Consider the following 22,431-nt stretch of genomic DNA (forward strand, 5'->3'; position numbering starts at 1 on the left):
CACAGCTGCTTACAGAAGACTGTCTGCCACTTTTCAAAAAACATATTCTTGGGAAATGTCAGAAATGACAAACTGAAGTTGACACACACGAGCCAGGAGGAGAGGAAGTGAGTTCACCTGAAAAATAAAACCCTGAACGCCGAACACAGACTGTATAAATAATGGACGTAGTGACCGCGGCGTCACCCGTTGGCTTCAGGACGAGTTCAGCGTAACACTCGTCAACACTTCCTTTAGAAGGACAATAAAGTATCTAATCTAATCTAATCTGCTAATTCATGTTCGCATTAATAGGAGCATTAACTGGGATGTTAATTTTGGTTGGCAAAAGACTAAAACAGGAGTGTCTGTTAGTCCAAACAAACGCTGAACAAGACATTTTTAATGAACAAAACATTCAAATAAACTGTCATAAAGTGAAAATACAGTGAAAAGGTCAAAATTATAAGACCAAAATGGTAAACGTCCTTTATATATATATATATATATATATATATATATATATATATACGGCTCGCCTTGTTAGTGACCTAACAAATTTTATATGTATCTTAGATGTCTAAAAACCTAAGCTACAACTTTTTAAGTGGTAGACTTTGATTCTGCAGATCACACATGAGACACTTAAATCTGCTCAAAAGACATACAAAACCCTGAATACAGTAGGAAGAACAGATCCTCCTCCTTCCCATCTATATATATATATATATATATATCTACACACACAACTTTATTGAGACGTTGCCGTGGATACGTATTGTTCTGCTCCCTTCCTGATGACGGCTCGCCTTGTTAGTGACCTGTCGATCTGTCAATCAAAGGTAGCCACGCCCCAAATCATACGATTCTTTCTTCTATTTTCTTCTAAATGGGGCCATTATTTACACTATTAACATCAGATTGAAGAGATAGAGATAGATAGATACTTTATTGTCCTTTTAAAGGAAATTTGTTTTCGCAGCCTGTATTTGCATGTACTTCGAACATATATACACACATAGACACAGGATACATAAAGACACCACAACACAACAAAAATATACCCTTCCTATATCTGCGGCCAGATGGTAACAGCACAAATGATTAGTTTAGGGGGTGGCTGGGGTCGTGTGCTATGCTCAAAGCTCTGCGTGCGATGGCTGTGTTGTTGAGGTCACCAATGATTTTTAAGGCGTGATGTGTAATGCATGCTAGTGAGTTCCTGTTTGAGATGGTTAACATGTTAAAGAAGCAGGTTGAACAGTAGAGGATGATGGGAAGATTTTTTTACTCACGATTGAGACCATAGCGTTGTCCTAAAAAACATTTCCGAGATAATAAATCAAGTGAGAACTTTTCTCATTTTGCATTGAAATGAATGGACCCAAATGCTTCTGCAGACGCAGTCAGCTCCCCCTGCTGGAATTATGGGTAGAATGCAGCTTAAGGCACTTCCTGGTTTGCCTCCCTGCTCAGACCCGGAGGTTGCCGCCTGGCGCCACCCGGAATATTCAGGCGAAGGATTTCTCTCATTCACAACTCGGGAGAAAAGTAAAGCGTGTAAAACAAGTGGATTTAACTTTCGCTCACTATGCTCATTCGCCTTGAAATAAATCAAGAGAGGGAACTGAGGTGCATTCATTATGAATGCATTCCTATTCTTGTATGTGCGCTGTGCAGCCTCTCCTCTCCTTGTTCTTAATTCGTGTCTGGCTCTTCAAATATTTAAAGGTAGGATTTAAGAATTGAAGTGACTGCAAACATGGATCCCAGGGCCCACTTGACAAGGCGAGGTAGGTTGTTGTACAAGACAGGCACTTACTCAAACATATGGCCACGAGAGCTCGGCACTGAAGTTAAGAAGGAGAGCCAAACCGTTGTGTGTCCCAGACTGACATTGCTCTGTTATCAAGCAATGAAACATTCATGCAGTCCAGTTTTTTGGGAGCTGTACACTTAGAAATGAAATGTAAACAAAGTTACCACTGACTTGGAGATTTGTAGGTCAAAGAACAGCTGGGTTAAAAACCATCCGACTCCAACTGTGTTTCTCGTTTTCTTCCAAGATTAAATTTTAACAAGATTTTGTTATTTATTTGCTACCTTTCCACCAAGATCAGGCCAGCTGGGTTTCAATAATCCTGCTGACAGACAAACAAACCAAAACCATTGCCTCATTGGCAGAGGTAATAAGCACCCAGCTCAGGAAATCTCCAAAAATTAAAGAAAAAAATACTTTTACCATTTCAGCTGTTTTGGTTAAGATCTACAATTTTGCCAGCAGCAGGCAGATGTTTTCTGCAGTAAAAGCTCTGATACAGACGCAGCTTGCTACCGGTCCATCACCAAACAGCAGGTGGACACAGTTCACGACTGGCGGGGGAACAAAGTGGAGCATTTAGCAGCTAAAGACACAGATCTTAGACTCCTAGAAGGTGGTGGAGACCAAATCAGAGCTAAAAGAAAAAACTATCAATCATCAATCAATCAATCAGACTTTATTTGTATAGCACTTTTCATACAAGAGAGATGCAACACAAAGTGCTTTACATAAAAAAGGAGAAAATAATAATAATAATGATTAAAAACAAAAACAAACATAGAAACAAGCAAACACCCTCCGGCCATTTCCAACCCTATTAAAAACAAAGCACAAACTGAGGAAGCGCCATCTCAACATGGAGCAGTGAGGAAACACTGGAGGCAGGTTAGAAATTAATTAGATAAAAAATAAAGTAAGGTAAGATAAAAATAAAATAAAAAAACTAAAAGTAAATAACAATAGAAAGTTAAAAAAAAAAAGCTAGATAAAAAACATAAAACAATAAATAACTATCTATTTGTCAAGTGAGCAGAGACTCCAAATCAATGCTAATGTTGTTTCAAAGCTCCTGAATGTGTAAATCACAGGCTGCAGTCTCTGTGACCTCACCTACAGGTTTCTGGAGAGACAAAATGAAGCTGAATATGGGACGCTCTGGCCGTCGTTAGTCCAACTCCAACTGACTCCGATTTATCAAAAAAATCGACATAGAGGCGACGGGTGAACTGAGACCAATTGAAGCCTGGCTAGTGAAACACACAACATGTGCACCCAGCTGTCACTTGAAGTGGCCACATCTGTAATTATGCGTAACTTTAATGCAGGTACAAGAAAACTAAAATACAGGTGCATCTCAATAAATTAGAATATCATAGAAAAGTTTATTCATGTCAGTAATTCAATTCAAAAAGTGGAAATAACACATTATATAGATCTATTACACACAGAATGAAACATTCCATGTCTTAATTTAAATTTTAATATAATGATTATTGCCTACATTTAATGAAGACCTAAAATTCAGTGTCTCTAAAAAAATGTAATATTACAAAAGACCAATTTTAAAAAGTATATTTAATATGTAAATGTTGGCCTCTGAAAAGTATGTCCATCTATATGACTCAATACTTGGTTGGGGCTATTTGACTTGAAATGGACTTTTCATCATATTCTAATGTATTGAGATGCACCTGTATGTCTGGTTAGTCATAAAGTTATATGAAGTCATTATTTAGCAGTTAGCAATGATGAGAAATATGTGTTTTTCTACAGATTTCATTTCTTTTTAGCACCAAAATATGAGGGGAAACATTTCAATGAAAACACACATAAGCTCATCTAATGTGAAAAGAATCATTTCACAACTTAAAATTGTCTCCTTCACAGCAATTTGGTTATATTAAACTTATTTAATTTACTTTTGTATATGCAATGAGAAATTACAGTGTATTGGAGTGTAACCTTATTAGATTGGTTATGACTTAGATAAATATCAAGCTTAACAGATTAATGCATGCCATATTAAATCCTCATTTTCTCTAAAATATCAACTTTTTTCTGCCAAAGAGTTTGTTTGATGTTCATTTTCATGGAATCACCTGATTTATTCCGCTGGATTTTTTTTTCAAAGAATAGGACTTATGATGAAATTACTTGTGAGGACATAATATTTTCTTGCAGCTGAATGAATGAAACATGTTGCTGACTGAGAACTCCAGTCAGAATCTATTTATTTGCTCGCACCGAGCCCAAATCCCCTCGTGGTTCGTGCAGGATGTTTGATGAGGCTGACAACACCGACGCCTTGTTGCAGTGATGGGTGGGAGTGGTCGGGCGGGGCACATACCATACACCCCCCCCCCCCCCCCCACACACACACACACACACAAACAGAGATGAGTCGTTTGATCTCCCTCTGAAGCGATCTGCAGTCAAAAGCCCCCCCCCCACCGAAAACACACTTCACTTCAACACCCGTCCTCCCTCACATCCCTCCTCCTCCTCCTCGTATCGCTCTCCACTTCCCTTTGAAATATCATTACCTGTGTACTCTTTTTCAACTGAGGAGTGTACAGTAGTAGATGAGACGGAATGGAAGATGTGGAGGACGAGTGAAGGGAGGAAATAACCACAGTGAGAGTTCAGTATCTGCTGTCTGCAAGTATTCCCAGTCAGATGGGAAAAGGAGGAGGATCTGTTCTTCCTACTGTATTCAGGGTTTTGTACGTCTTTTGAGCAGATTTAAGTGTCTCGTGTGTGATCTGCAGAATCAAAGTCTACCACGTAAAAAGTTGTAGCTTGTAGGTTTTTTAGACACGCATTTTTACCGCAACCTTTTTAACCACTCCTGCGACAAACTGCCAGTGGTGGAAAGTAACTAAGTACATTTACTCAAGTGCTATACTTTAGTATCATTTTGAGGTACTTGTGCTTTACTTGAGTATTTCCATTTAATGTAACTTTATACTTTTACTCCACTACATTTTTAGGCTTAAGTTACTTTTCAAGTTGAGATTTAACATAAAAAACATGAGAAATTTAAAGTGATTTGACATTTTTTAAATTAAACCTCATAACAGAGTATTAAGTAGATAAAAAGAGCCCTATCTTGAGAAATAAATGCATCAATACAAATCTAATAATATATTTGGAACATAGAAAACAATCTATCAATGGACAGTGGGTCCATTCTGCTTAAAGAGTACTTTTACTTTAGATACTTTAAGTACATTTTGATGCTGATACTTTTACTTCAGTAAGTTTTGAATGCAGGACTTTTACTTGTAGTGGAGTCATTTCACAGTGTGGCATTAATACTTTTACTTAAGTAAGAAATCTGATTACTTCTTCCTCCACTTTTGCTGTTCAGTCTTTACCACATTTAACGCACAACATCAATGGAAGTTCCCATTGACAGCAAAAGAGTCATCTAGGATACATATAAAAGCATTCCTTGACAAACTTGAGGCAGCAGAATAAAAGAAAAATGCAAACTGCCAAAAACTGCAGTTCCACAAGCGGCCAAAAGAGGCTGGCTCCAAAAGTGAGTCAACCATGATAGACAACCATGTTAAAATGCCAAACTTTACAGCAGGAATAAACATATTTAGCCAGGTGCAAAAACATTTCTGGTCTCTTTGGTTAACTTCCACATTGATGACCAGTGTACAGGGTGCACATTGTTATATGACTCATCTATTTACATTTTCTTTAGGCTTAAAGTTCCAAACACACACACACACACACACACACACACACACACACACACACACAATCTGCACTCACTACGTAAAAGCACTTGCGTCCCAAAAACACTTATGTACAAAAAGCACTTGCATCCTAACAGGACTCAACGTAGTAAATGCCACTAATTCTTGCTTATTCTTGTGTTGTTTCTTGACTTCATCCTTGCTTGTGTTGTATGATCTGCTTTGGATAAAACCATCTTCTAAATGACATTGTAGATCATAGATTGTAGATGTTTGGTCCGCTTACATTTCTGCACTGTTTAAGCAAACCAGACTAAATACAAAACAAACCAAACATATCAATTCCACTCTGATTCTGACGAACCAAACAGACTTGGGTTGTGAAAGCGCTTTTTTGTCTCTTTAGTTGATAAATGTTCACCTCCTTGTTGCTAAATGTGTCTGCCTCTTGTCTTTTGGTGCTGGGCAGGTAGTCTAAAGTGTATTTTTGGAGTTTTTCAGCTGTGCTATAAGAGAAGTGAGTGTGAACTCAAATGTTGAGCTTAAAGAAGCTCCTACATAGTCTGATGATCTCTGTTTGTGTCTGTTTATCCCCACAAGCAGCCTCTTTAAAAAAACGAATATACGGTCAAGTGATCTATTATTAATATACAAGCATTACTTATAGCTGCAAAGCACTGTTTGATAAGAGGAATTCGGCAATGTAACAGAATTGATCGTGGTGTAGTTGAGTTAGCAGTGAAGTGTACAAGTCCAGACTATTTCATTTTCAGTGCTGTGCAAAGATTTATTCTCTCACCTCAAACAACTAGCAATTCTTGTGTGTCTCAGCAAACAGCGGGAAAGAAACAGATGTAAGACTTCTCTTTTCTGACTTTGTCTTCTTTGTCTACATGACTCTCGCTCTATCGATCGGAGGCTCTGGGATATGGAAGAAAAAATATGTTTTGAGGATGAGGCTCGGATAAAAGCTTTCCAGCCAATCAGAGAGCAAACTGTATCTTATAGTGCAGTGTGTCTTCGAAACTTGAGTCCCATCACCTCCCAAAAAAAAAAACTTCAATCAGATGGCTGTCATGGCTCTCACTTCTCTCCCAGCTGCAGATGATGCAGGCGATAACTGAAGTACGGGGCCCCTGTGAAATGTGTAAGGTGTGTGTGTGTGTGTGTGTGTGTGTGTGTGTGTTCTTGTACTTCCTACATAGTGAGGACCGGAACATGTTTTTAACCAACAGAGTGGGGACATTTTTTACAAAGTGAGGACATTTCGGTTGGTCCTCGATTCTTTAAAAGCTTTTTTGAGATTTCAGACTTTGTTTTAAGGGTTTAAAGTTACAATCAGGTTTATGTATTCAGGTTCGGGTTGGGCATTTAGTTGTCATGGTGAAGGTTAGGGTAAGGGGCTAGGGAACAAGGTTATTATAGTTAACGAAAATGAAACGTAATTACGAACACTAGAATTGAAAAAACATTTCCGTTAATTGAAATAAAAATAAAAATAAGAGTCTAAAAAAATGGTAACTAACTAGAACTGTATTATGTGGTTACAAAACTAACTAAAACCAACTCAAATTATAGTGAAAATGTCTTTCATTTTCGTCTTTGTCAACTTTTTTCATACATAATGAAAATGGATAATAAAAGGAAATAAAGGCAACATTTACTGTGACCTCTTTTAATCTCCCACCCAACAAATACCCCATTACAAAAAAAACTAAAACTAACAGTAAAGCCAATAAAAAATAAACTATAACTAGCAAACTCACTCTAAAAACAAATTAAAACTAACTTGAAATTGAAATTGACAATCCAATTAAAACTAAAACTGAAAATGCATTCAATGACGGCCCTCACAAAGATAGAAGTACATAGTGAGGACCGGAACACGTTTTTAACCAACAGAGTGAGGACATTTCTGCAAAGTGAGGACATTTCGGCCGGTCCTCACTTCTTTAAAGGCTTTTTTGAGATTTCAGACTTTGTTTTAAGGGTTAAAGGTGACATGATAATGATAATTAACTGAAACTGTATTGTGTGGTTACAAAACTAACTAACTGAAATTATAGTGAAAATGTCCTTCGTTTTCGTCTTTGTCAACTTTTTTCATACATAATGAAGATGGATGAGACAAAGGAAATAAAGGCAAAATTTACTGTGACCTCTTTTAATCTCCCACCCAACAAATACCCCATTACAAAAAACTACAACTAATAAAAACTAAACTAAAACTAAGCATTTCATAAAATAAATACTAAACTAAAACGAGCAAACTCACTCTAAAACGAACTGAATTTGAAAACAAAAATTCACAACAAAATTAAAACTAAAACTAATGAAAAATCCAAAACTATTATAACCTTTCAGGGGAATTCACTGTTCCAATGAGGGTCCTCACAAAGATAGAAGTACAAGAATGTGTGTGTGTGTGTGTTTGTGTGTGTGTATGAGCAGAGCCAGCACTCGGCACCTGACCCTCGTGCTTCTCTTTCATCCCAGCGTCTGTGGCACGCTGCCACGGGCCCATATCATTTAACACACTGCTACACCTGTTGGGATGAATTTGATACGTGAAGATAATGGATTGGAGTTCAAGGGAGGAGAATGCGGACAGGAAACTTTTCCAGAGGTCATATTTCATGAGCAATCTCCGCTGATGCAAAAACATCCCCACTCCCCCTTCCTCCCCCCCAAACACCCACATGTATTCACGGGCTGTGGACAAAGAAATATACACACACACACATGATCACACATGGTCAAATACAGCACTGTAGTAGCAGGTTTTACATCAAGCCTGAACATGAGAAGAAACCGGCTGCATGAGAACACACATCATTTCTGAAGATACATTTTTTTGGTTTGTTTTTGGGCAATGAGCCAAGGAAGAATTGATTGTTGTTTTTTCCAGTGATGAGCAACAACTACAAAACATTTTCACTCATACCTGTTAGATTATTATTTTTTTCATCCTGAGTTGCTTGGATCAATACATCAGGCCACACCCATTTCTGTAAACAACTGATTGACAGACATTTTTAATCTTTTGCACAACCTTTTTAACCACTCCTGCTACAAACTGCCAGTAGAGGAAAGTAACTAAGTAGATTTACGCAAGTACTGCACTTTAGTATCATTTTGTGGTACTTGTCCTTTATTTGAGTATTTTCATTTTATGTAACTTTATGCTCCTACTCCACTACATTTAGCGGACAGCTTTAGTTACTTTTCGAGATTTAACATAAAAAAAACATGAGACATTTAAAGTGATTTGACATTTTTTTTTAATTAAACCCATTTCGCTGTCTCCGCTGTCTATTTTGCAGAGTCCCGGCTGCTGTATCCAACATGGTCTCACAGGAATCTGTGAAATAGCCACGGATTTGCTTAAGTCAAAATCCATGGAATAGCCACGGAATAACTCAAATTTCCATGAAACTGACACGGATTTCGCTACAATGCAAGTTAATGACATATCCCGTGGCTATTCCATCATACAAAGTGTTTATGTACATTCACTGAGGGAATATTTAGAAAATAAAACATATATTTCTCGCTAGAAATGTGATCAAAATCCATTTTTATGCAGAAATTAAGTCAAAATATTGATTTTTTCACTAAAAATGAGAGAACTGCCCCCATGTTTTTTGTTCTGACCGCCGGGACCTTGAAAGTCACGTGACTTGGAACAAACCAATAGTAAAAAATATCCATGGAATAGCCACGGGATATGACTGTCATTAACTTGCATTGTAGCGAAATCCGTGTCAGTTTCACGGAAATTTGAGTGATTCCGTGGCTAATCCACGGATTTTGAGTTAAGCGAATCCGTGGCTATTTCACAGATTCCTGTGAGACCATGTTAATCCTGGGCTTTGCACGGGGGGTTGTTGGGGGAAGTTGGTTGTTGAAATAAGAAGGGTATTTTTCAGGAGGAAGCAGTAGTTGGTGGACAATATTAATAAAAGGGCCTTGTGTTTTAGGTTAGTGACTTTTTTGCTGATCTGTATTGAATACCAGCTCTTCAGTGGAGTTGTAGAAATATCCATGTTTTGACCACTGCTGCCTTTTAACCAGAGATAAGTCATGCTGGTAGTGTTGGCCTTGTCTTTCCCATTTGTTTTTTGTTATTGGGGGTCTACTACATTTTGAGTTGGGCCTAGTTATCCTGGGTTTTTTTTTTTATCTGTGTGTCCTTGGATCCCTTTTCTTATGAGTTTTAATTCATGAGCACTGGGTTTGGCTTCCAGATCAGGTCCAACATTTTGGACCCATGAAGACTTTTGGGTCCAAGGTTTTGTTAGCTTGCATGGATTTACTCACTATGTTGTTCTCATGTAAAACTCTGAGACAAAAACAAGAATTTTTGGAGTAAAACAAGCTGGTTGTGAGCTTGTGAACAGAGTGGTTAACTAAGTCATGGGTGAGATTTTTGCAGAAAAACCTTAACATGACCTGATATTTAGCCATTTTCCATGGTTTTCTTGATAATAACCAAAATCATTATCAAGAAAACCATGGAAAATGTCTAGATATCAGCTCTTAAATTAAACTCTTTTGAGTTTTTTTTGTTAGTCATTATATTTTTCCAAACAAATGTACCTTTAGTTGTATGAAGCATTAAAAAACAACTAGGGGCCAACCTTCAATTTTGTAAATTCCTCATTTATTCCCATAAATCCCTGTTAATTCCCATGGAAAGTTTCCAACTTCCAACATAGTAGAAACCACAGTCAGACGTGCAAGTCCTGAGACTTTAGTTTGGCCTTTACAGGTTTTTTTTGCATGTACCATCATTATAAAGAATCAGTTTGGCAGCTTTTGGCCCAGAGCTAACTGGTTAACTAAGTGATGGGTGAGATTTTTGCAGAAAAACCTTAACATGACCTGATATTTAGCCATTTTCCATGGTTTTCTTGATCGTGATTTTGGTTATTATCAAGAAAACCATGGAAAATGTCTAGATATCACCTCTTAAATTAAACTCTTTTGAGCTTTTTTTGTTAGTATTTATATTTTTCCAAACAATTGTACCTTTAGTTGTATGAAGCATTAAAAAACAACTAGTGTGAGTTCTACAAATTCAGTAACTCAAGTAATGACACAGACAGAAACTGCACAAAAAATGCACAAAAAGAGCCCTGAATAATTAACATTAGAGGTGATGTTACTGTCAGAGCGGTGGACAGAGAGAGAAAAGAGAGAAGTCTGATACTGTGTCCTGCAGAGCACAGAAACCTAATGGATCTCTGGTTCAGATTTATAGCGGCTCATCTCCTCCTTTGCTACAGGAGAGAAAAAGTTGACTGGAGCTCACCGACTCCAGAGACTATAATTCATTCCCCACTGCGCTCCATTTTATCCTGCCAGAGTACATTGGTGAGCATTGGGCTCCTTCTTTTGGGCCAATAAAACGTAATCACTGTCTGCCAGGACCAAGGTCACACTCTGTTCCTTATGTAATGCAATGATTATTTTGGCCTTGGCTGAAGGTCGATTAGCTGTTTATTCTCCGCCGAGGCCGGAGAGATGGATTGTTAAAAATTAAACAGGGGGTTGTTTGGTTTTCGAGTAATTACGGATCATAGTTTGCACTTATATTTTAGGGGCTTTTCCTGTGCTCTAATCCAGAGTGTGATAACTGAGAAGGTGCGATGTTTGAACAGGTTGACAGTGAGCACATTTGCTGTTGCATTAATTAAAATGGTGACATTTAGTAGGAGGGGACGGCCTCGTTTTGCAGGAGTAAGACTCTGTGAAATCATTCTGTTTGCTTTTAGTCCTCCAATGCACGAACAGCACCCCAAAACTGGGCTCTGTGGTCATTTTGCAGTGGCTTGGCCTTTCACTATAGCTGTTTTCTGTTAGACGATTTATTGTCCCAGAAATGATCGAGATAAACAATATTAGTTTAACTTTAAGCCCAATTTATGCCCTTGATATGATAATATAGTAGGTTTGTGATGCAAGTACACCCTCAAAAAGAGCAATGGACTTTCATGCTTTATTGAAGGGGAAGACATGCAGCGAAGGGACCTAGGGCTGGATTCAAATTCATTCCCTTCTCATTCAATGGGTTTTCTCTATTGCTGATCAATATTAAAGACATCAGAACTATGAGAGAACATATGGAATTATGTAGTAAACAAAAAAGGTGTTAAACAAACCAGAATATGTTGTAGGCTACTTCAAAGGAACTACAATTTAAAACATATTCTGGTTTGTTCCAACACATAATTCCTCATGTGTTCTTTCATGGTTTTGATGTCTATTAATCTACAATGTTGAAAATATAAGAAAAATAAAGAAAAAAACATTCAATGAGAAAGTGTGTCCAATTTTTTAACTGGTCCCATAAAAAAATGAAATAAAAATGAAAAGAGCACCTCTCTCTCCCAAAAAAGTCCCATTCAACTTCAATATGTGATTGGGGAATGCACAGTGCATGTATGGGGGTGTGGCCTCAGTAGGGGCGTGGCCTCAGTAGGGGGCGTGGCCTCACTAGCCCTGCAGTAAGCAGTGTGCATGTGATTGAGGAATAGCAGATATTCAAGTGTACTTCCATGAAATCTGGTTGTTTTAGTCAAGATTATGGAAGGTTAAGGGCCAACCTTCAATTTTGTAAATTTATGGTTTATTCCCATAAATTCCTGTTAATTCCCATGGAAAGTTTCCAACTTCCAACATAGTAGAAGCCACAGTCAGACGTGCAAGTCCTGAGACTTTAGTTTGGCCTTTACAGGTTTTTTTTTTTTTTTACATATGCCATCATTATAAAGAATCAGTTTGGCAGCTTTTGGCCCAGAGCTAACTCTGTCTAACTGTCAGTTCTTTGGACCGGCATGTAAATAGTGCACAATCTGTACGTTTGTGTCAGCTGCAGCGTCGCTATTGTTCTCCTCCGGACGATGAAGTGTCTGCTCGCCGCACTGTCGGACAGCTCTAAAGATTTACAGCCAAACAGATGGCATCAAACTGTCTCTAACTTCTGCCATTCGGGTGGTTTATTGGTGATTGGGATTTGTCAGCCTGATCATTAAAATGAGCGGTATGTGTACATACAAATCAAGGCGGCCCTCGTTTCTGGACTTTTAAAGTGAATAAAGGCAGAGCTTTATTTTTTTTTTTAATAGGAAATCCCCAAATGTTCTGTGGTAACTAATGAGCTCTAGCGCGCGTTAGTTACCATGCAACAGTTAGAGCAAGTCTGCTATGTGTACAGGCTGCTCCCCTGTCCACAGCGAGCACTGCTGAGAGAGACGGCTCATCGCTCGGATCTGCTTCATTTAGAAATTGATTTTTACATGTGGCCTTGAACGTTTGAAAATTTCCTTCTCAAAACCTTGTGAGAGCAGGAGGGGAAAAGGACCAGGGAGAATCAATTCAAATTAATTTCAGAGATGAGGTGTTTCTGTCTATTACTTTAAGCAACTCTCATTTTCAATGGATCCATTGCCTGAGAGTCAGTAAGTCCTGGTAAGAAAAAAAAATGAAGTGAAAACATGATTGCTTTCTTCAGCCCAAGAGGGGATAGAATAATTCACTGTCTGAGTTGAGAGGGAGTTGCAGGAGCAGCTTAATGAAATGAAAACCTGTATCTTGTGGTGCGTGATCAGGCTCGGGCATTGAGGAATTTGTTCCCGGCTAACACACAAACAATGACTCGTGCACACATACGAATTACACACGTTATTGTACTGCATGCACACCGAGGGGAAAAGGGGGAAGTGTTTGCTTGTGTTTGAAAACTAACAATGTCACAGGAATGAACTTATTACTTGCTGCAGGTGTTCTTTAAGGTGGAGGAGTTGCATTAGCTGTTTCGGAGCTGACAGTTTAAATTACAGTGGTATTTTTAGCTGCCTCGGTCCGTTTCTACCATGTGCCTCTTCTTTAACGTGCACTGCTAAACAGATGCATTTGGAAAAAGTGCTCATTTGGAGGCTGCAGACACGTTAATATTTCTAATCCTTGCAGCCAGAGGGCCCTTAATATTACTTTGAGGCCCCGGGGCTACAGATGTTTCACAATGATGCCACAGAAATATTAATTCAGAACCCTCCCGGCAACAGACAGCAACCAGTGGCCTCCTAATCAGTAAACAGAACATGAAACTCATCAATAACATGTCAACAATGAGTCGAGGTTGTCAACAAGCAACTTAATATAATTTTTGTGTAATTTGTCGTTTTGTAGTATTTGTAGTTTTTTTCCACCTATTTTCGTTCTCTTGGCCAATGAAATGCATCAGAATACATGTGGGAGTGTCGCAATGCATTATGGGACTTTTCCAGAATTGAAATCATGGTGGAAGACGACTAGTGGAGGGAGCTCAGATATAACAGCTATAAGCTCTCAAATACTTGTTGAATTTCATTTCTATCTGCTACAGAGGCATTTTTTCCAGGCGTTTTAGGCCTAAATGGGTTATTATCGGGCTGAGACTATACTTTAGCTGAACATAACGTCAGAATAAATGTAGGCATTGATGGTGAAGTTTTAAACACATGGTTAACATTATGAATTCAAACAAAAACTACTTAGTTATGTTGAGGCAGCAAAACTACATGGTTATGGTTAGGGGGGGAAAAGAATCGGTTTGGTTTTGGAACGACTGGATACAGTTTCAATTCATATTTTAAAAAGAAAATCTATTGGACGCAGTTATGAAGGTTACACAGAGTGTGGGAAGGAGAAGGTTGGTGTCTCTTTGACCCATCTAACCACCAAGACTTCCTCCCTTTTCACAAAGAAACTGACATAATATTGACGTTATTGCTGCATTTAAAATCATGACAGATTTATTTGTCAGGGGATAGCACTGCTTCCCGCTGATACAATGCTCCATCAGATAAAGACACATGGTCCAATCTTTAACCATTCAAAAAACAACAGTTGGAGTATTTGGTGAGACATGTCTGGACTGTTTGGTACTGATTGGATAGGTGGTTTTGTAGGCTTGCATGAATTGGATATGAATATATGAAAGGAGCTTTTTGCTACTCTCAAACTCAAACTCTCAAACTCGAACTAAGAGATCTTGTTTTGAAATGTTCTCATGTACATCTCTGAGGCAAAGACAAGATTTTTTGGAGTAAAACAAGCTGGTTGTGAGCTTGTGAAAAGACTGGTGTGTCTAAGTGATGGGTGAAAACCTTAACATGACACAGAGCTGATATTTAGCCATTTCCCATGGTTTTCTTGATAATGATGTTGGTTATTATCAAGAAAACCATGGAAAATATCTAGATATCAGCTCTTAAATTAAACTCTTTTGAGCTTTTTTTTGTTAATAATTATATTTGTGGTGGAGAAGTATGGGAATATTCTATACTGTTGGAAAATTTTGATGGAATATTGATATGTGGAATGATTGAAATAGATAATAAATTTTTGTTTTATATTTGTCAAAACAAATGTACCTTTAGTTGTAAGAGGCATTAAAAAAGTCTAATAATTTTTTCCATGACTGAATGAAAGGAGCTTTTTGCCACTCTCAAACTATCCTGACAGCTTTTTTTCTGAGAGATATTATTTTTGAAATGTTCTCATGGACATCTCTGAAGCAAAAACAAGAATTTTTAGAGTAAAACAAGCTGGTTGTGACCTTGTGAACAGACTGCTTAACTAAGTGATCGCTGCAGAAAAACACTAACATGACACGGAGCAAGTTCACCAAAAGTATGCATTGTAGTCTTTTGCTTGTGCTCAAGTGGCAACAAGAGCCCCGAGGTCAGTCCATCAATCAGCTGCTCAGACAGACGAGTTACAGCTCCAACAAAAGGATCCACTCTGCTCCCAGATACTATGAGGGTGTTTCATGTAAAGGCAACATGCATCTTGTTTTGACATTTGTCCGTTTCCCGTCAGCCGTGTTTCTAGCCTGAGGGTGGTTTTCCGTCTTCAATCACCATGATGACATCCCTGATACCACTCCCCGGTGTCACATATCACTGAGAAAATGTGCCGCATATTGATCAAATGAGCCAAGAAAAGCATTTCAAAGGCACAAAGGCTAATTAGGGGTAATATGACACCGGCCTTGGCTCAACTGGACATGGCAGGTGTACAAGTGCACACACACACACACACACACACACACACACCCACGCTGACGCCTGCCAGGCCTGGCCGGGTGACGTGACGTTGTTTCCCAGACCACAACAATGCCGGCAGGGTCCTTGTTATTCCGCGTGCTCTCAAAGGCGCCTTCTGGTAGCCCATAAAGCACCATCAGGCTCCCGGCCCCGCAGTCATTCAATTAAGAATTTACTGGGCTATTGATTTCACCGCAAGCGAAGTGTCTCACATCCTGGAAACAATAAGGAGCCTTTTTACCAGCCTTTTACCTTAAAGGGGTGATGACTTGGAAAAGAATGAAAAGACTATGATATATCCAGTGAAAACACACAACAAACATCATTTCAAGCCAGCTTCCTCCAACTCCAGGCATCCTCTTCTCTAAGAAAAGACACCTTTGTAGACAAACAATACACTAAAAAGCTCTTTATTTGTCCCAACAAGCAGCCCCTCTTACATGCAAGGAGTCCTGTGATTAGGTGTTATTAATTATAGTTTCTTACTTCACTTTTCACGTGTTGGGACGGTTACTTTTAAAACTGTTAGTGTGTCTTTCCTGTGATTCGAATCCATTCCAAAATATAATGGGTTCTTCTTTGGCCCATGTTGCACCCTTCCTCCAAGTTTCATGGCCATCAGGTTGATAGTTTTTCTGTTATTCTGCTGACAAACATACAAACAGACCAAACCTAAACCTAGGTAGAGGTGGAAAAGTAATCCCTTCAAGTAATCTATTTAAAATGACCGACTGTAGTCAGAATACCACCAAATAAAAACTGTAATTGAAATGGAAAACAGCTACAAGTGCATCTCAATAAATTAGAATATCATAGAAAAGTTTATTTATGTCAGTAATTCAATTCAAAAAGTGGAAATAACACATTATATAGATCCGTTACACACAGAATGATACATTTCATGTCTTAATTTACTTAATTTATTCAAATTATAATGATTATGGCTTACATTTAATGAAGACCTAAAATTCATTGTCTCAAAAAATGTTTAATTTTACAAAAGACCAATTGTAAAAAGTATGTTTAATATGGAAAGTATGTCCATCTATATGACTCAATACTTGGTTGGGGCTGTTTAATTTGAACTATTGGAAATTGACTTTTCCATCATATTCTAATGTATTGATGCACCTGTGTTTTATGCATTTAAATGCACAATCTGTAACCACATCCTCTTGAAAGTGCAGCAGTTTGGAGAAAAAAAGGGCAAGAAAATACTGAACACATCTTCTTTTTTAAACACACATTTCAGTGCAACATTGAATCTCCAAAAGGTCAACCACACACAACCCTCTACTGGCTTCAAATTCCCCAAATTCTCCAGCAAAGTCACCAAGTTTCCATCCATTAAATCTCCCGTGAGCCTCAGCTGCATCCAGGCTGATGCACCAAGGTTGACTAAAACTTTGGCTCCAGTCTTGCCAAAAGACTTCTCCTCCCTCAAGAGCCATAACATATGTGTTTATCGTTATTATTCACTGCAAAATAGCAACTGTTGATGCAACGCGAGCTGATTACGGGGCCAGTTGAGACTATATTGAAAGCGAGAGAGGGGGAGGAGCAGACGGGGGAGAGAACGAATGTGAGCCGGAGAGTGGAAAGGAGAGGAGAGGAGAGGAGAGGAGAGAGAGTCCGGGGAGAAAAGAGGAGGAGAGAGAGCGTAAGAGAGTAAGAGCGGCCAGGAGAGAGTACATGTAGATGCTTAATGAATTCGGTCACAGCTCCGCACAATGAAATCTTTATCCGTGGGGGATGAGGCAGGGGACTTGGCAGAGCCCCCGCGTATCTCGGCAAGGGTGAAAAATAGAAATCCCACTGTCCCCTGTTGGCTCTCCCTCATGTCAGCTGCCTTGGTTACTGAGTTGGCTGCCAGCGAGCCCCCGCCACTCCAGTCCTCCATCCCTCCTCCTCCTCTTATTCCTCTTTTACTCTCTCTTTCTGTCTTTCCCAGTCCAACTCTCCTTCACACTTCATTCCCTGCCTCCCCCCCTGCTCATTCAAACACTCAAACACAGTCATTTCTCCTCTTTATTCCCAGCGTCTCTCTCTATCTTTTTGTGTTTTTTTCCCCCCACTTTTACCTCCCCGTCACACCGTTTTCCCCCACATGTGGCTCCGTGAACTGCCGCGGCTCCACAAAGTCAACAAATGATCTTCGCAGTTGCAACACATAGAAGACTCTCTGCAAGCACTAACAGGCAGACTTACCTTGTAACAGGTTGCTCTGATCAGCATGAGCAACAAATCAATACATAAAGGGGATTGCACATCAATCTGGGTGCAATTCACCAGTTGAGGTGATGCATTTCAGCACAGACACATTCAAACACATCAAAAATCCTACCTTTTAGAAGCTCTCAGTTGTAGATTTTCAGTGAAACTTCTCCCTCCTTGCAGCCAGAGCCATTTACTGCAGTTTTCTCACTTTTTACTCTTCTCTCCTTGACGTGCAGGTTTCTATTTCTCAGTCTGGCCAGTGGATGCTGATCACCAGGGGTTGTTTTTTTTTTTTTTTGCAGAGAAGTCCAGCTGACCCCCCGTGTAGAAGAGCCAGGGGGAGAGGTAAAAAAAAAAAGAAGACCGGAGAGTAAAAACTGGCACCTCCTGATCAACTCTGCTCCCTCCTCGCTGCTCCTTCCAGCGCTCAGGGTGAGAGAAGTGTGAGACAAAGTAATCTTCAGGTGAAAAGACAGGACTTCCTCCCTCCTGCACCTCTCTCTCTCTCTCTCTCTCTCTCTCTCTCTCTCTCTCTCTCTCTCTCTCTCCTGTGTTGCCCGTGCTCGCTCTACCTGCTCAAAGCGTTGTGGACGAGCTCACACAGCGGCTGCCTCTCCAGCTCTCCCTCTTGTGTCTGAGCGCTGTGCTGTTGCTCCATCCATTCCCCTCTTTCCTCTCCCTCCCTCCCTCCCTCCTCTCCTCTCCTCTCTCCCTCCATCCCTCTCCGGCTCATGAATGTTTAGACACGGCAATTGTAGCTGAAAGGCACCGAATTAACCCACAGAACTCAAAATACACTCTTTCGCTTCACTCACTTTTCCCCCAGCTTTTCTTTTTGTTCCCGCTTTTGCGCCGACCCCTCTCACTGTGTATGTGACCCCTGCTGAATAGTACAATCAGTTCTTTTTAGGGGGAGTGATAGTCTATTAACTTTGTGGTCCTTGCTCTCCACTGGATTTTTATCAACGCGCTGTCTGAAGCAGGGATAAAAGATTATGGTCTAACATCCATGATGAATGTGCAATCAGGGCCGCCAGCCCCGTTGGATTAGAATGCAGCGCACATGAGCACACATTATAAGAAAATTGGCTCATAAAATAATCATGAGCAAAACAAGAAATGTGTATGATGAATAAGTAAATATTTACCGCCCTCCCTCCCTCAGTTAATTAATGATTAATTGTCCTTAAACAAGTCTAATTGTGGCTAATTGAAGATATTGAGCCATTAGAAAACAGATAAAAATCATCCAGTGACAGTAAACTGGTTGCGTCCCCGCAGGCTGCGGATCGTTTCCGATGAGCTCAGCGGACCCAGACATGTTCATACGTCACCAAATCAAAGTCAGACTCGAGGCTCAAGTCTCTGTAATTGTCATTTGGATTTGATTAGTGCCTGATTACTGCCAATTACGTCTTTCCTTCTATAGAAACACAATCACAGTCAACTTTATATGCCGATTATGTTGACACATACAAGGGAATTTAGCTCTCATAGGGATCTATGGGGATTTTTCATCTGTTCTGCTGCTCTTATTTACATTGTTCTAATAGTGCATTCATACCATATTGTTATTGTGATTAACAGTTTTTGATTTGTAAACATCATACTAATGACCAAAATACAAACTTTTCCGCAAATCTATATTTTCGGATCCATACTTGTATTTCTGGGTTTCTAATGATCAAAAAACACATTATTTTATTATTTTTATACACAAACTGTCTGTCAGAGAAGCCACATTTTAGCTCCTGACTCCTGTATCTTTTAGTCTGGAAAAGCCCAGTCCGCTCTGATTGGTCAGATCTTCCCAATCTGCTCTCTCTGCACCATCATTGCAGCCAGAGAATGACTGTAATGGAACTGTAGCTGCACTTTCTGCCTATATATCGTATATAGTTCTGACTCGTGTGTTTTTAATCAGTGAATTGAACATCTTGACCGTATTTTTATAGCACTTCGAGCTGCTTTATAATCAGAAAATATCTTAAAATCCAACTTTTTACAAAATTGGATGCATATATTTAGACTTTCACATAGTGCTGCGCTTATTTATATTGTTTTGATGCTGCATTCATACCACATTGAAGTTAGTGTGATTGACAGTTTCTGATTTGTAAACATTATCATAATAATGACCAAAATACAAACTTTTCCTCAAAAATATATTTTCAGATCCATACTTGTATTTTTGGGTTTCTAGTAGAACACGTTTACATGCTTTAATGATAAAAAAAAAACACATTATTTTTATCCACAAACTGGCTGTCTGAGAGTATAAGTATCCACCACCTTTTAGCTCCTCTCTCTTTAAGTCAGAAAAATCCCAGTCGGCTCTTTTTGGTCAGATCTTCCCCATCTGCTCTCTCTGCATCTCTGCACCATCATTGCAGCCGGGGAATGACTGTAATGGAACTGTAGCTGCACTTTCTGCTTATATATCCGATAGTATCTGAATACGTGTGTTTTTAACCAGCGGATTGAACGTCTTGACTGTATTTTTATAACACTTCAAGCTGCTTTATGATCAAAAAAGACATGAAAAATTTCACTTTAAACAAGGTTGGACCTTTAATATTTCATTAAAATATAGACTTTCAAATGCAGTTTAAATAATTTGCTTACAGTAATCAAGTAGTCTTTTCACACATGGAAACATATTGAAAAATCAATTAAAACTATGGTGATTCTCTGCTTTTTTTAACATCACTCACTGACATTAACCATCTGCTCGTTGACTGGTTACCTGAGGCTGCTGCTGTGTGCACTTTTAAACCATGACAGGAAAAATAAAGTTGGTAAAAAAAAATGTAATCTCCTCGAAGCTTGTGACAAACTGTCAAAAACTGAAACGAGATGCCCTGAGAAAACTTTGCTGTGCATCAAAGTAAAGCCAAAAAAACCCCAATAAAAACACAATTCAATCTGGTTAACAAGCAGTTACCTGCCTTATATTTTTTTGAAGTTATCTTCTGGCTAGTGCCAAAGGACGTTAACCTGAGTGGATGGATTTGAAGGGGTTACCGGAGCTAGATGGAGATGATTCACTCTTTTACATGCACTACACATCACTCTTCTTCTGTTAAGGCTTAAGGCCGATTCTGAATACTAAACTGTATTGGTATTGATCCCGCGGAAGTCAAGCTGTGACTAACACAGCTTGCAGTATGTTGATTTGACGTCACACACCTGTCTGGCAGGTGCACAGTGTGATCCATCATCAAGGAAAAAGAGGGAAGTTTTTAAAAAAATATATAGAGAGAAGTGTTATCCAATACAGTCTTTGGAAGGCTTCTTTTTTTTTTGTCCCTAAGCCTCTATCAGCCAGTCTGAGTCATGTAGACGATCGATAAAAACACAAGCTGCAAGTCTACAGTCAGTCCAGGTCTGAACCTAGCGTGCTTATTCTTGCTTTTCCTTTTCTAAATACGCTGAATGCCATCAAAAACACGGGAAAAATTGCAGCAATTACCATCAAGTCTTGGTGGGAATTACGTCCACAGCTATATGATTTCCTGCTGTCCTCCTGAGGGCCAACGTGATTATGTTAACAAGGAGGCCATCTGCATCGTGGCAATTTACTGCACGTTGCAACGGCATCAACAAATTAATCAGCACGGGCACAAAATGATAACTCATGTAAAAAAACTGTGTGTTTCCAGGTGTATTTCAGCTGAGCGTATTTTTAGCATAAAGCACCATGCTAGTATAAAGATTAAATTGACTATTTGGGAGAAAAAAGGAACAACTTAAGACACAGAAGCTCAATTTGAAGAGTGCTACTGCCTCCATGATGGTCTTTGGAGAAAGTAGTTTTCAGGTCTGGATTGGCCCACACACACACACACACACACACACACACTCGCAGCGAGTGTGCGTGATTGATTTCTTCGGTTTATCCCCAGGAGATGAGAAAGTTTGCATGTCTCGCTCCGTAAACCTATAAATCACATTGATCAGCCGGGATAAGAAGGCCATGCCTACACATCCCCGGAGAGTGAGATGAGAAAACAATTAGAGGAGCATAGTAACAGACACAGAGACAGAGAAGAAGCAGAAGGAAGACCTAGATAGATAGATAGATAGATAGATGGATAGAAAAGGCAAAATCAGGATGATTCTTGTATGAACTGTCAAAGGTGCAGAAAGTGTTTGGGAGAGAAGTCATTAAATATAAGGCAGAGTAAGTTTTTTTTCTTACATATATATCTTTCCCACACCATTGCTGACATTTTTTAGTAACCCTGACCTACTTCTTTCGACCTGTGGAGTCTGTTGGAGTCATCCCAGCCTACTATATCCTGGATATAGGGCAGGTTTTCACCTTTTGTGAGATAAAAATCCAAAATATATCTACAATATATATACAGTAGTGGAAAAACATATTAGACAATTTTTTTTAGTTGATTTCTTGTTCTTTTTAATGCCTGGTACAACTAAAGGTACATTTGTTTGGACAAATATGATGATAACAACAAAAATGGAGATTTGATTTTCAATAAAAGGGAAACCATAAAAATGAATTAAATAGAACAAGTCATCTTGCATTATGATGCAAAAACATGATAAAAAAAACTTGTATTTTAAAAAAATAATTTTTAATAGGTTG

The 22,431-nt window shown here is 39.0% G+C and overlaps 1 protein-coding gene across 1 annotated transcript in view; it reads right to left on the reverse strand.

Moving 5' to 3' along the window:
- Positions 1-18,262, reverse strand: part of LOC131962009 (cadherin-20-like) — a 114,691-nt gene extending 96,429 nt beyond the window's left edge. Inside the window, exon 1 of the mRNA XM_059326955.1 lies at positions 17,950-18,262. The gene's annotated coding sequence lies outside the window, so the exon portion shown is untranslated. The remainder of the gene's footprint in view (positions 1-17,949) is intronic.
- Positions 18,263-22,431: the final 4,169 nt, after the last annotated feature.

Source organism: Centropristis striata, chromosome 23 (genome assembly GCF_030273125.1).
Source record: "Centropristis striata isolate RG_2023a ecotype Rhode Island chromosome 23, C.striata_1.0, whole genome shotgun sequence".
NCBI classification, from domain to species: Eukaryota; Metazoa; Chordata; class Actinopteri; order Perciformes; family Serranidae; genus Centropristis; species Centropristis striata.